Below are 12,089 nucleotides of genomic sequence, written 5' to 3' on the forward strand. Positions count from 1 at the left end.
GCTTAAGGCCATGGTTCTGAAACCAGTTGTTGGTCTCAGTGAGCTCTTTCTGTAGGATGTCAACATCACTTGGGGAGTTAATAGTAGCTCCCAACTTGCAATCGTCTGAGACCTTTGTCAGGCAAAGTCCCTTTGTATTGGCCTGGACTTCAGAGAAGTAGATACCAAACAGGAGAGGACCCAGGACCAAACCCTGTGGGACTCCACTTGTGACTGGGTGGCAGTCTGACTTCAAGTCAGCTACTTTCACACTGTGGGTTCTATCTGTGAGCCAGTTTGCAACCCACCTAGTGATACAGGGGTTGATGCCTAGCTTAGTGAGTTTTTCTATGATTCCTGAGTGGGGAATGGTATCAAAGGCCTTGACATGATCAAGGTAGGCTGTATGAACCACCTTGTCTTCATACACACCTCTGGGGACTGGCTCAAAAAAGTCGACCAAGTTGTGCAGGCATGTTCTACCCTTCACAAAACCAAAGTGTGCGCAATCCAGAGTTTGGAGATTCCCTATACCCTTGTTTATTAGGTCCATGATGATGTGTTCCATAGCTTTGCATATTAGACAAGTCAGGCTCATCATTTTATTTCGGCTGTTCCCATTAGGGGTCGCCACAGTGGATCATCTGTTTCCATTCCTTCCTGTCCTCTGCATCTTGCTCTGTCACACCAACTACCTGCATGTCCTCTCTCACCACATCCATAAACCTTATCTTAGGCCTTCCTCTTTTCCTGTTACCTGGTAGTTTCATCCTTAGTATCTTTTTCCCAATATACTCAGCATCCCTCCTCAGCACATGTCCAAACCAATGTAATCTTGCCTCTCTGGCTTTGTCTCCAAACCTTCCAACCTGGGCTGACCATCTAATATACTTATTCCTAATCCTGTCCACCCTCGTCACACACAGTGCAAATATTAACATCTTTAACTCTGCCACATCCAGATCTAACTCCTGCCATTTTGTCAATGCCACTGACTCTAACCCATATAACATAGCTGGTCTCACTACCCTCTTGTAGACCTTCCCTTTCACTCCTACTGGTACTCATCTGTCACAAATCGCTACTGACACTCTTCTCCACCCACTCCATCTGGCCTGTACTCTGTTCTTCACCTCTCTTCCATGCTCACTATTACTCTGAACTATTGATCCCAAGTATTTAAACTCATCCACCTTTGCCACCTCTACTCCTTGCATTCTCACCATTCCTCTAGCCTCCCTCTCATTCACACACATATAGGTTCATAGGTTCAGAGGATCATAATGGAGCTCATAAACAAAGATATAGGGGACTTGCAGACATTGGACCCGACCCAGTTTGGCTTTGTCAAGGGAAGATCATGCCTTTTGAACTTGGTTGACTTCTTCGAAACAGTCACCAAGGCCATTGATGAGGGAAAGGCAGTCCATACAGCCTACCTTGACCTTGCAAAGAAAGACACACAATACCCCACTCGGTATTGTAGAAAACTACAGCTTACACCAGCTTAAATGTAAACCCATATGTCACAAGATGGGTTGCAAACTGGCTTAAGGACAGAACCCACAGGGTTAGAGTTGCTGGCGCTGTGTCAGACTCCAAGCCGGAGTCTGTCTTAGTCCTGCTGACCTTCATTCCTTTTCTCTCTAGAGCATATATCCATCTCTCCAGGGTCTCCTCAACCTGTTCCCTACTCTCACTACATATCACAATGTCATCTGCAAACATCATAGTCCACAGGGACTCCTGTCTGATCTCGTCTGTCAGCCTGTCCATCACCATTGCAAATAAGAAATGGCTCAGAGCTGATCCTTGATGTAATCCCACCTCCACCTTAAACGCATCTGTCACTCCCACCGCAGTCCTCACCACTGTCACACTACCCTCGTACATATCCTGTATCACTCTTACATACTTCTCTGATACTCCTGACTTCCTCATACAATACCACAACTCTTCTCTAGGCACCCTGTCATATGCTTTCTCTAAGTCTACAGAAACACAATGCAACTCCTTCTGACCTTCTCTGTACTTATCCATCAACACTCTCAGAGCAAACATCGCATCTGTAGTGCTCTTTCCCAGCATGAAACCATATTGCTGATCAATAATCATCACGTCCCTTTTTAACCTAGCTTCCACTACTCTTTCCCATAACTTCATGCTGTGACTGATCAATTTAATCCCTCTGTAGTTACTACACATCTGCACACCACCCTTATTCTTAAAAATTGGTACCAAAACACTTTTTCTCCATTCGTCAGGCATCCTCTCACTTTCCAAGATTTCATTAAACAATCTGGTTAGAAACTCCACTGCCATTTCACCTAAACACCTCCATGCTTCCACAGGTATGTCATCTGGACCAACAGCCTTTCCATTCTTCATCCTCTTCATAGATATCCTTACTTCCTCCTTGCTAATCCATTGCACTTCATGATTCACTATCCCCACATTATCCAACTTTCTCTCCAACTCATTCTCTTCATTCATCAACCCCTCAAAGTACTCTTTCCATCTGCTCAACACACTCTCCTCGCTTGGGAGTATGTTTCCCTCATTATCCTTTATCACCTTTACCTGCTGCACATTTTTCCTAGCTCAGACCCTCTGTCTAGCCAATCCTTTCATACAACTCTTTATATGCCTTATCCTTAGCCTTCGCCACCTCTCTTTTTGCCATGCACCTCATCTCCTTATACTCCTGTCTACTTTCTTCATCTCTCTGACAATCCCACTTCTTTCTTTGCCAGCCTCTTTCTCTGTATACTTTCCTGTACTTCCTCATTCTACCATGTCTCCTTATCATTCTTCCTCTGTCCAGATGTCATACCAAGCACCTTTCTAGGTGTCTCCCTTACTAGCTCTGCTGTAGTTACCCAGCTATTTAGTAACTCTTCACTGCCACCCAGTGCCTGTCTTAACTCTTTGCTGAACTCCACTTCACAATTGCCCTTTTTCAATTTCCACCATTTGATCCTTGGTGCTGCCACCACACTCCTCTTCCTCTTCTTGATCACCAATGTCATCTTACAAACCACCATCCTATGCTGCCTAACTACACTTTCCCCGGTCACCACTTTACAGTCTCCAATCTCCTTCAAACTGGCCCTCCTACATAAGATATAATCTACCTGTGTGCATCTTTCTCCACTCTTGTATGTCACTCTATGCTCCTCCCTCTTGTTAAAATAAGTATCCACCACAGCCATGTCCATCCTTTTCACAAAATCCACTACCATCTGACCTTCTGCATTCCTTTGCTTAACACCATACCTACCCATTACTTCCTCACCCCCTCTGTTCCCTTCACCAACATGCCCAATGAAATCTGCTCCAATCACCACTCTCTCACCCTTGGGTACAGTCATCACCATTTCATCCAACTCACTCCAAAATTTTTCTTTCTCATCGCACACCCAACTTGTGGAGCATATACACTAACATTACACCATCAATTTCCAGCTTCATAAACATCACTCTATCCGACATTCTCTTCACCTCCAAAATACTCTTAGCATACTGTCCCTTCAGGATAACTCCTACGCCATTTCTCCTCCCATCCACACAATGATAAAACAATTTGAACCCACCTCCGATACACCTAGCCTTACTCCCCTTCCATCTGGTCTCTTGCACACACAATATACCAACCTTCCTTCTGTCCATCATATCGGCTAGCTCTCTCCCTATACCAGTCATGCTGCCAACATTCAAACTTCCAACTCTCACTACCACAGTCCTAGCCTTTTACCTCTCTTCCTGCCTTCGGCCATGCCGTCTCCCTCTTCTCCTCCTTCGGCCAACAGTAGCCCAATTTCCACCAGCACCCTGTTGGCTAACATTACTAGTGCTAGTCACTGTTAACCCGGGCCTTGACCGATCTGGTATGTAAATATTTACTGCTGTCCACATGAATGATTTGGTGAAGTTTTACGCCGGATGCCCCTCCTGATGCAACCCTCCCCATTTATCCGGGCTTGGGACCGGCACAAAGAAATGCACTGGCTTGCGCATCCCCTAGACAAGTCAGGCTAATATTTCCCAGGGTCTGTAGTCACTCCTCCTTTGTGGAGAGGAATGACTGTAGCAGTGTGCCATTCGGTAGGGACAAAGCCTGAGGTGAGGCTGTGATTGAACAGGTCACACAGGTGAAGTGCCAGTTCACTCTGTAATTCATGTAGAACACAGCCAGGGATATTGTCAGGCTCCATAGAAGCTGTATTCTTGGCCTTGGACAGTGCTGTTTTAACCTGTGCAGCAGTAATACTGGGTGCCTGGCAATCTACTGGTTTTGTGATTGGTCCTTTGGGGGGGAGGGGTAAAGTTGGCACTGAATCTGTCGGCCAGTATATTGGCAATATCTGTTGCCTTGGTATAGGAGGTACCATTGTGCAGTAGCTCAGAGCAAATCTGGGTACTGCTCTGAAGATTATTTACATAACTATAGAGGGCCCTGTAGTTGTCTTTACTATCTGCTGCAATTCTGTTTTCATAGCTAGCTTTAGAGGATTTGATGAGGGATCTCAACTTTTTGTTGAGGCTGATAAGGGAGTTTTTCCAGTCTTGGGACTTCACCTTATTCTGTATCAGTTTCCTCCTTCTGTTGTAGAGTTTGTTTATGGCAGGGGGCCACCAGATTGGCTTCCTTTTTTTGGAGGAGAGCTTCTTGGTTGTAGTGGGTATAGTGAGATTCATGCATTTGTGTACGTGTTCATACAGTGCATTGGTGTATGATTCGGCAGTCATGCAACTATTCTCCATTTGCATGGGTGCCATGAAGTTAGCTACTTCTTTTTTAGAAGCCCAAAGTTAGCTTTGGAGAAGTTTTTCAAGGTGGTTACCTTTGCATGGGGTGGGGTGTGTGTGGCAGGGATGTGGATTTCCAAGGTGATTAGTTTGTGGTTGGATCTAAGTAGGTAGGAGTGGACTATTGGTGTAGAGCAATGGTCGCCCATGTTAGTAATGACCAGGTCAAGGATGCTGCTACCTCTAGTGGGGGTAAAATGAGCTGGAGTAGTTTTCACAGTTAATGGAGAGGTAGTTGAAGTCGCCCAGTATGAGAGTGTTAGTTTGGACCCTAATATTCTCCAGGGTGCTTATGAAAGTGGAGTTGGGACATGGTTGGGGACCTATAGCAGGCTACGACCTGAATCGCTGTCTTACCCAATGTTAGCTGCACCAGAAGTAGCTCTGATGCGTTATACTGGGCTACCAGTCTGGAGGTGTGTGCATCCTTTATGAATATGGAAACACCACCACTTTTGGAGCTTCGATCCAAATTCTGAGGCTGAAAGGTGTGGAATGAGTTATAGCCTGGTAGTGCAGGGATGCTTTCTACTGCCATGAACCAGGTCTCTGTTACAGCACCAATGTCGATATTCTCTATTTCAAGGAGTGTTTCAAGCGAGTGCATTTTGAGATTTAGACTTCTAGTGTTGAGCAGCATGACTCTCAGATTGCATTTGTTTGTAGCTGTTATGGTGGTAATTTGGTCTTTGGAACACCACCTAAAAAAGGCACTATAGGGGTGGCGAGAGCCTTGGCCAGTAATCGGAAGTCCAGGGATGACAAGATGCAGGCCATCTCTGGCAAAGCAGCGAGGTCTGTCAATCATGTCATCTCAGGCAGACAGATACTGGAGCCCCTTAGAATGACACCAGAATCTTAGCCAATTGTTGAAATCAATCATGTTCTGCTTCTACTGTGGTATCACACATCGCTAAGATCCTGACTGGATAATGAAAAATTGATGATGATTCTCAACTGATAGAAGAGGGGAAGAATATTATGAATCACTTGTGAATGTGCTGTGAGGAGCCAATTGTTGAGGTACAGAATGATCTGAAACCCCTAGAGTCACAGGCGAGCCACTACTACGGCCATACATTTGGTAAACACTGGGGAGCTGTGCTGAGACCGAAGGGCAGGGGTCTGAACTGGTAATGATTGGCCCCTAGCCAGAAGTGAAGAAGTCTCCTGGAATGCCTGTCTATCTTGATAAGACAGTAGAGATCTACATAGCACAAGGGGCAGAATGGACTGAGCAGTGACCATCTGGAACTTTGACTTCTTGCCCAAAAGACTGAACTCATTAAGATCCAAAATAGGACATAGGTCCCCATCTTTTTTTGGCACTAAAAGAAGTGAGAATAAGTACCAAATATTCATCCTCATTGTCCTGCTGGTACCTCTTGGATGGCTTTTTATAGAAGAAGTTGTTGAACTTTTTTTAAGGTCAGCTCCCTCTGACTGGGTGGAACATTGGGGAGGTAACTTCTTACTGGAGGCGGCCCTGGAAATGATACTTTACACCCACTGATCAGAAAATATATTTGTCCAGGCTAGTGGGTGTAGAGAAACGTGACCCTGACTGCCGCCAGGGCAGAGCAGCCAGGCAATGCTTCAGGAACACTGATAGGGATGCTCAGTGAAGGGTTCCCTGGAGCTCTGATTTTGTGGACCCCCCCCCCCGCCTTGAGGGTGACGTCGGCCACTGAAACCCCTCCCCTGCCTCTGGAAGATGGATATGCAGGAGCTTCCTGGAAAGAAGACTGTGACTTCAGGAACCACATCTTTCTAGATCCCCATTGGATCTTAGAGTAGGACCTCTGAGGAGTAGAAAGCTTGATCCCCACCATACACAATGTTCTCCCTTCATGCTTGCTGTGGGTCAAGTGTTCTTCACGGAAGGTCCAAAAAGAGTAGAACCATCGAAGGGGGTGTTGATAAATGTCACCTTAAAAGGTTCTGCAAACCCACATAAACTCAACCAGGGATTGTGCCTCAAAGCAATGCCAGTATTTGCTGCATGAAAGGTAGCTTCTGCAGCACTAGAAATGAACTTCATCTAGGAATTCACAAGGGAAGCTGGAGTGAAAAGCTGAGATAACACCTTCTTGAGGTCCTCTGATGGCAACAACTCTGTAGGAAAGTGGAAACTCTTGGACCAAATCCCTTTGGAGGCAGGTAAAGTGTGTCAAGCAACTGACCACTCTCAGTCCAAAAGTTGCTGAGGTGTTCACGTGCTTCCCAAAATGGTCTATCGCCTGGGACTCTCTATTCGGGTGATGGATTGTGGAGCTCTGCTAGCTCCTTTTTAGTGGTGGTGGCAACCATGATGTCATCGACTGTGGCACTTTTGCTCCAAAAAGAACAGTCTGCAAGAGGACTAAGAAATCTGTCATCCCTTTTTGGAACTGGATCTACCATGTCGGGCTCCTTCCAGGCCCTGCTGGCAATTATATCTAATAACTCATCAGCAGGGGGGGCACCCAGGAGGTAGACGGATCCATTCTGAAGACTTTCAGAAACACGGACTCCTCTGCAGATAGGGTTGCGGAGACCATCCATCCTTTTGCTTCAAGATTTCAAGGATGTCTTGAAAGGAGACATTGTCAGGTGGAAATCTGGGGGACCCGTGTCCTTCATCGAGGTCTGTGTCCTCGGTGAGGGACACTGTGTGGGAGTCCAAGTGCCTCCTCTTGTACTTTCTCTTACGATGTACCTTTTTCACGAGAAGCTGTGGGAAGACTTGGAAGAGGCAGGGACTTCCAGAGTGGAGAAAACCCCCTGAAAGCTCGATCAGGAGGGCTGACTCTGGATAGGATGGGAGGTCTCAGCAGCCAAAGTAGAGAGGCTAGGAGGGACCAGGAGGTGTGGCAGAGGAAACCCCAGACCTGGAGAAAGTCCTCTCTACCACCCAGAAAGCCAAGCGGCTGGAAGCAGGCCCATCCCTCACATCCGAGGGAGAAGTCCCACGGAAAGAAGGAGGAAGGAGTCCAGAAACAACACCATGACCCCTAGATGATACTGGCAAGGGCAAAGTGACAAAGGCAAGGGACTGGTCCAAGAATATGGTACCAGATCCCCTCCTGTAGAGTCAGTGTTGACCACTCTAGTATGGGGCTCAACCTGCTCTGTGGGTGGAGGAATAGAGTAAGCCATGGACCCTGACAGGGTCAAAAAAGGAGGAATACTCAGCCTTGCTGGAATCTGACCTCAGATGTCTGGGTCCCAAGATTCCAAAGCCGCTGGGGTTGAAAGAGAAGAATGAGAAACCAGAAGGGGCAAAGCCCCCCTATCTGGATGGACAGAGGAAGACAGGAGCCCCAACTCTATTTGGCCCTTAAGGAAACTCCTCATCATCCTGTTTCTTTCTGAGGGTAAGAGACTCCTTGAAGCTCTAGAGGAGGAAGAGGATTGGGTAGACTTAGAGGGAGATCTCCCTGAACCACTTTGATGCTCGGGGGTATGGCTCTGATGTCTCAGAGCTGATTGCATCTCCTATTTGGAGGTAGAAGGAGCAGCTACCTCCTCCAGGATTAAAATCAGATTCAACAATCCTGTCAGACCTGAAGGCCTAGCTGACACAGCAGACAGATCCAATGAACTTGCCTGATCCGAGGCTGGCTTAACCTTGGTCAGATCTGAGGGCCTCTGATCCGAAGAGGTCCTGGATCCAAGTGACAGCTCTGCAGCTCTCAGCTCCAAAGACCTCAGATCTGAGACAGACTGGGCTGAGATCAGATCCAGGGACTTAAGATCTGACAGCTGCAGTTTCTTAGTAGGAACTGGCTGGGAAGAAGGGGTCTTCCTCTTCAGATATGAAGAGGAAGCCTTCGAGGAGGAAATTAAGGGTCCCCCATGAACCAGACCCTTTAACAAGAGTTTGTTGCAGTACTCTGCCAAGACCCAAGGGTTAAATGGAGCAGAATTGTCACATTCAGCCTCCAGGTGTGCAGCGCCCAAACAATATACGCAGTACTCGTGTTAGTCAGAATTAGGCATCTTCCGACCACACAAGGAGCCTTTCTTAAAGCTTGAGGGGTCCAGCCATAAAGAACAACTAAACTAAGCACAGACAGACAGACAATAAACAGTGAAGCCCTAATGGCTACCACAAAAAAAGGGTGCCAAAAACCCAATGCACTCTAACTAGCACTAAAGAACTAAGTTAAGGGAAGGAAGGTGACACACTATAGTAAAACGACTAAACACTAAAACTACACCAACAAACTACATTAACAACTATTCAAAAGATATAAAAAGGTGTGAAACACTTATCTAGCTAGAGCCCAGGAAAATGCATCTGCACGGGACACACGGCAAATGAGAGATGGGGTTAGAGGGCAGCAGTACATCATGGGAGAGGGAGAAGTTAAAGCCTTGTATCTGTCTGCTGTGTGATGTCAGCTGTTATCCGATATCAGATCCCAGACCCTATGGTGATGCATGATGACTAGGATAACATCAGATCTTATTCTTCCTAACTGCCATGTCTTTGGATCCCAACCACTGACAAATAGTGCAGTCAGCAACAAAATGCCTGGGTAATAAACAGAGTAGATCTTCAGGTGGATTTTATGTTCAAACCTCAAGCACTTTTTAAAGCTTTTATTCATCCTGTTATATATATTAAAAAAACAACAAAGCTTAACAAGTAAATAGAAAAAGGAAAAGGAAAGCTTTTTTCTAAGAAATGGCTGAGACAGAAGATGCTAGACAGCCAGCCTAAATGTCACCAGGAGTCGAGGCAAAAAGACAGAAACTTTGATTAAAGTCCAGAAAAGCAGAACCTAACTGAAAAAAAAAAATATATATATATATATATATATATATATATATATATATATATATATATATATATGTGTGTGTGTGTGTGTGTAGTAATAATTTCTGAAGCAACAAGGACAAAATGTAGAGAAAAGTTCTCTTAAAAAATTATTTTTAGAGAGCACTTAACTGTCACAAAAAGATCAAACATTTCAAACATTTCTAATGGCACAAGCTGAAAAAGCAACAAAACTACAAACTGAAGAAAAGCCACAAAAGTTCAACAGCGTACAAACTCCGGACTATTCAGGACAAGATGCAAATTTCCAGAAAATGCTGTGTAATGGGTAGGACCATTAAGAAACCACTTTAATAAAAAATATTTAAAATAAGATAAGCGCTTTTGTTTTGTTCACCACAAAACTTCATCAGATAAATCCAAGGAAGTAGGGCCAAGTATTTATGTAAGACATAACTGCTCAGCAGCAAATCAAAGTCTAAAAAATGTGCCACTGACCCCTTAAAGGGAAACTTGCACTATCTTCTTAAAACCTTTAATTTTAACAGACTGGAAATGGAGGTACATTCATTAATACCTGGCCAAACATCAGCTTGAAACACCAGCTGACAAAATATTTCGCTTCTTTCTAGAAAATAAGTGCCATGGGCCTCCTCTAGCCCCTTGGTGCATCTGCTTGACAACTACAAAATAAAAGTAACTGTCATGAAATTCTGTTACATGTTTAGCCAGGGCATTCGTAATTTTGTCTTTTTGTATATCATAAAGATGCTCATACATCCTTTCTTTTAAGGCATGCTCAATCTTTCCACTATAAAACAATTGACACACCTAACAGAGGGCAGCATAGACCACACCTTTGCTATTACAATCAAATTTTCCTCTAACCCGAACATATTGTTTTTTTTTTATCCAAAATGAGTCATCCACTTGGATCCACTTAAAGAATGAACATTGCTCACATTTGGTCATTCTACAAATATTACTGGTTGCATTGATATTAAACACTGTACCTTCTAACATCTTCCTTATGTTCTTCCCTCTTCTAAAAACCACCAAAGGGTGTTCTGGAAGTAGTTGTAAAAGTTGTCTGTTTTCTTTAATAAATCCCAGTTCTTCTTAAGCATCCGTCTCAGAGTCCGATCGTCTAGGTTAAAGTTGGCAATGAAAGCACTTCCCAAATCACTGGTTCCATTGTTAACTTCTTTGCCAGTTTAATTTATAACAACACCACTATTATTGAGTATCAGGATGTAGTAATCTCCTGTGTACTGGCCAGACAATTTGTTCCTTTCTGGGCCATAACTGGCAGCAGGAGACATCTTTAGGCAGTCAACTTTTCTTTAATGACCTTATCCCCTTCCCTTGGTGTGACTCACATCATCACAGGGCCCACTGTGCCTTCTTCATGTGAGCACATGCTTCCTTGCACCTTTACTTAGGCAGCACGATGCCAGGGCACTTCTATGGCCTAAGCTTGTACAGGCTCCAGGGCCATTAGCCTAGTACATACCTATGAACCTATGAACATTTATGCAGCCTGGTAAGCTAAATGCATGCCACAGTCATTGTTGTATTTTGTGCTCTTATTCTGAAGGGATTATGATGGCTCATAACACAGACTACTCCGCTCTCCCCCCCCCCCCCCCCCACACACACACACTTGGTAAGCACATCCATCTTCCTCATGTTAGCTCCAGCAGATGCCTGTGCTGCTAATGAAACATAGGCTGCCTGGATCAGAGTCAAGGCTTTATCCCTCTATGCAAAAAGAACTGGTAGCAAAGAACGATAACTAATGAAATACAAATTACATAACAAGCATTAAAAATGAACACAATGAGAATCTAAATTTTAGTGTCATCAAACAAAAATTCTGATGCCAAGTTTAAAGCCAGTGGTATAAAAAAAAAAACTAAGTCAAGACACAATTAAAATGTGTTAGAGCAGTTTGCTTTTACAACTAGAATGCAAATACCTGAGCCACTCAAAGTCTTCTGCACTTGTCACCTTCTTTTCCATTAGCTCTGTAAGCACATCCCTATTGTGAACATAGATGGTCAGTAGTGCCTCAAGTGTATTTTGCTGATGTGGATTCAGTCTCTCACATACTATTTCTACAAGTTTTTCTAGCTCAAATACTAAATCCAAGTGGACCTTCTTTAGTTCTCCTTCTGGATCAGAACTACGGAAACTCCTTTGGCAAGCCTGGTTAAACATTATCTGACTCTGAAAGAAAAGGAAGTGACATACTGCAACATCAGTATACAAAATTATTCTAATTTTACTGATGTGATAAATAATACTTTCACATAGGACACAAAACATATTGCTTTCAGTTTGAAGTACAGTAGGAAAAAAGACATATTTAATAATAACTGATCCATTATGAATATTTTGAACATTCAGCCTAAATGTAGGTACTGAGAACAAAGATGTCAGAGACAACGTTTCTAAATATTGCCACTGGTGCAACAGATATTTAGGTGTGCATGATATACTGAGACAGTGTTTCACAAGATGCAATTTACTCTCG

The sequence above is a fragment of the Protopterus annectens genome, chromosome 1.part2, assembly GCF_019279795.1.
Source record: "Protopterus annectens isolate FY-2018-M chromosome 1.part2, PAN1.0, whole genome shotgun sequence".
In the NCBI taxonomy this organism is placed as follows: Eukaryota; Metazoa; Chordata; order Ceratodontiformes; family Protopteridae; genus Protopterus; species Protopterus annectens.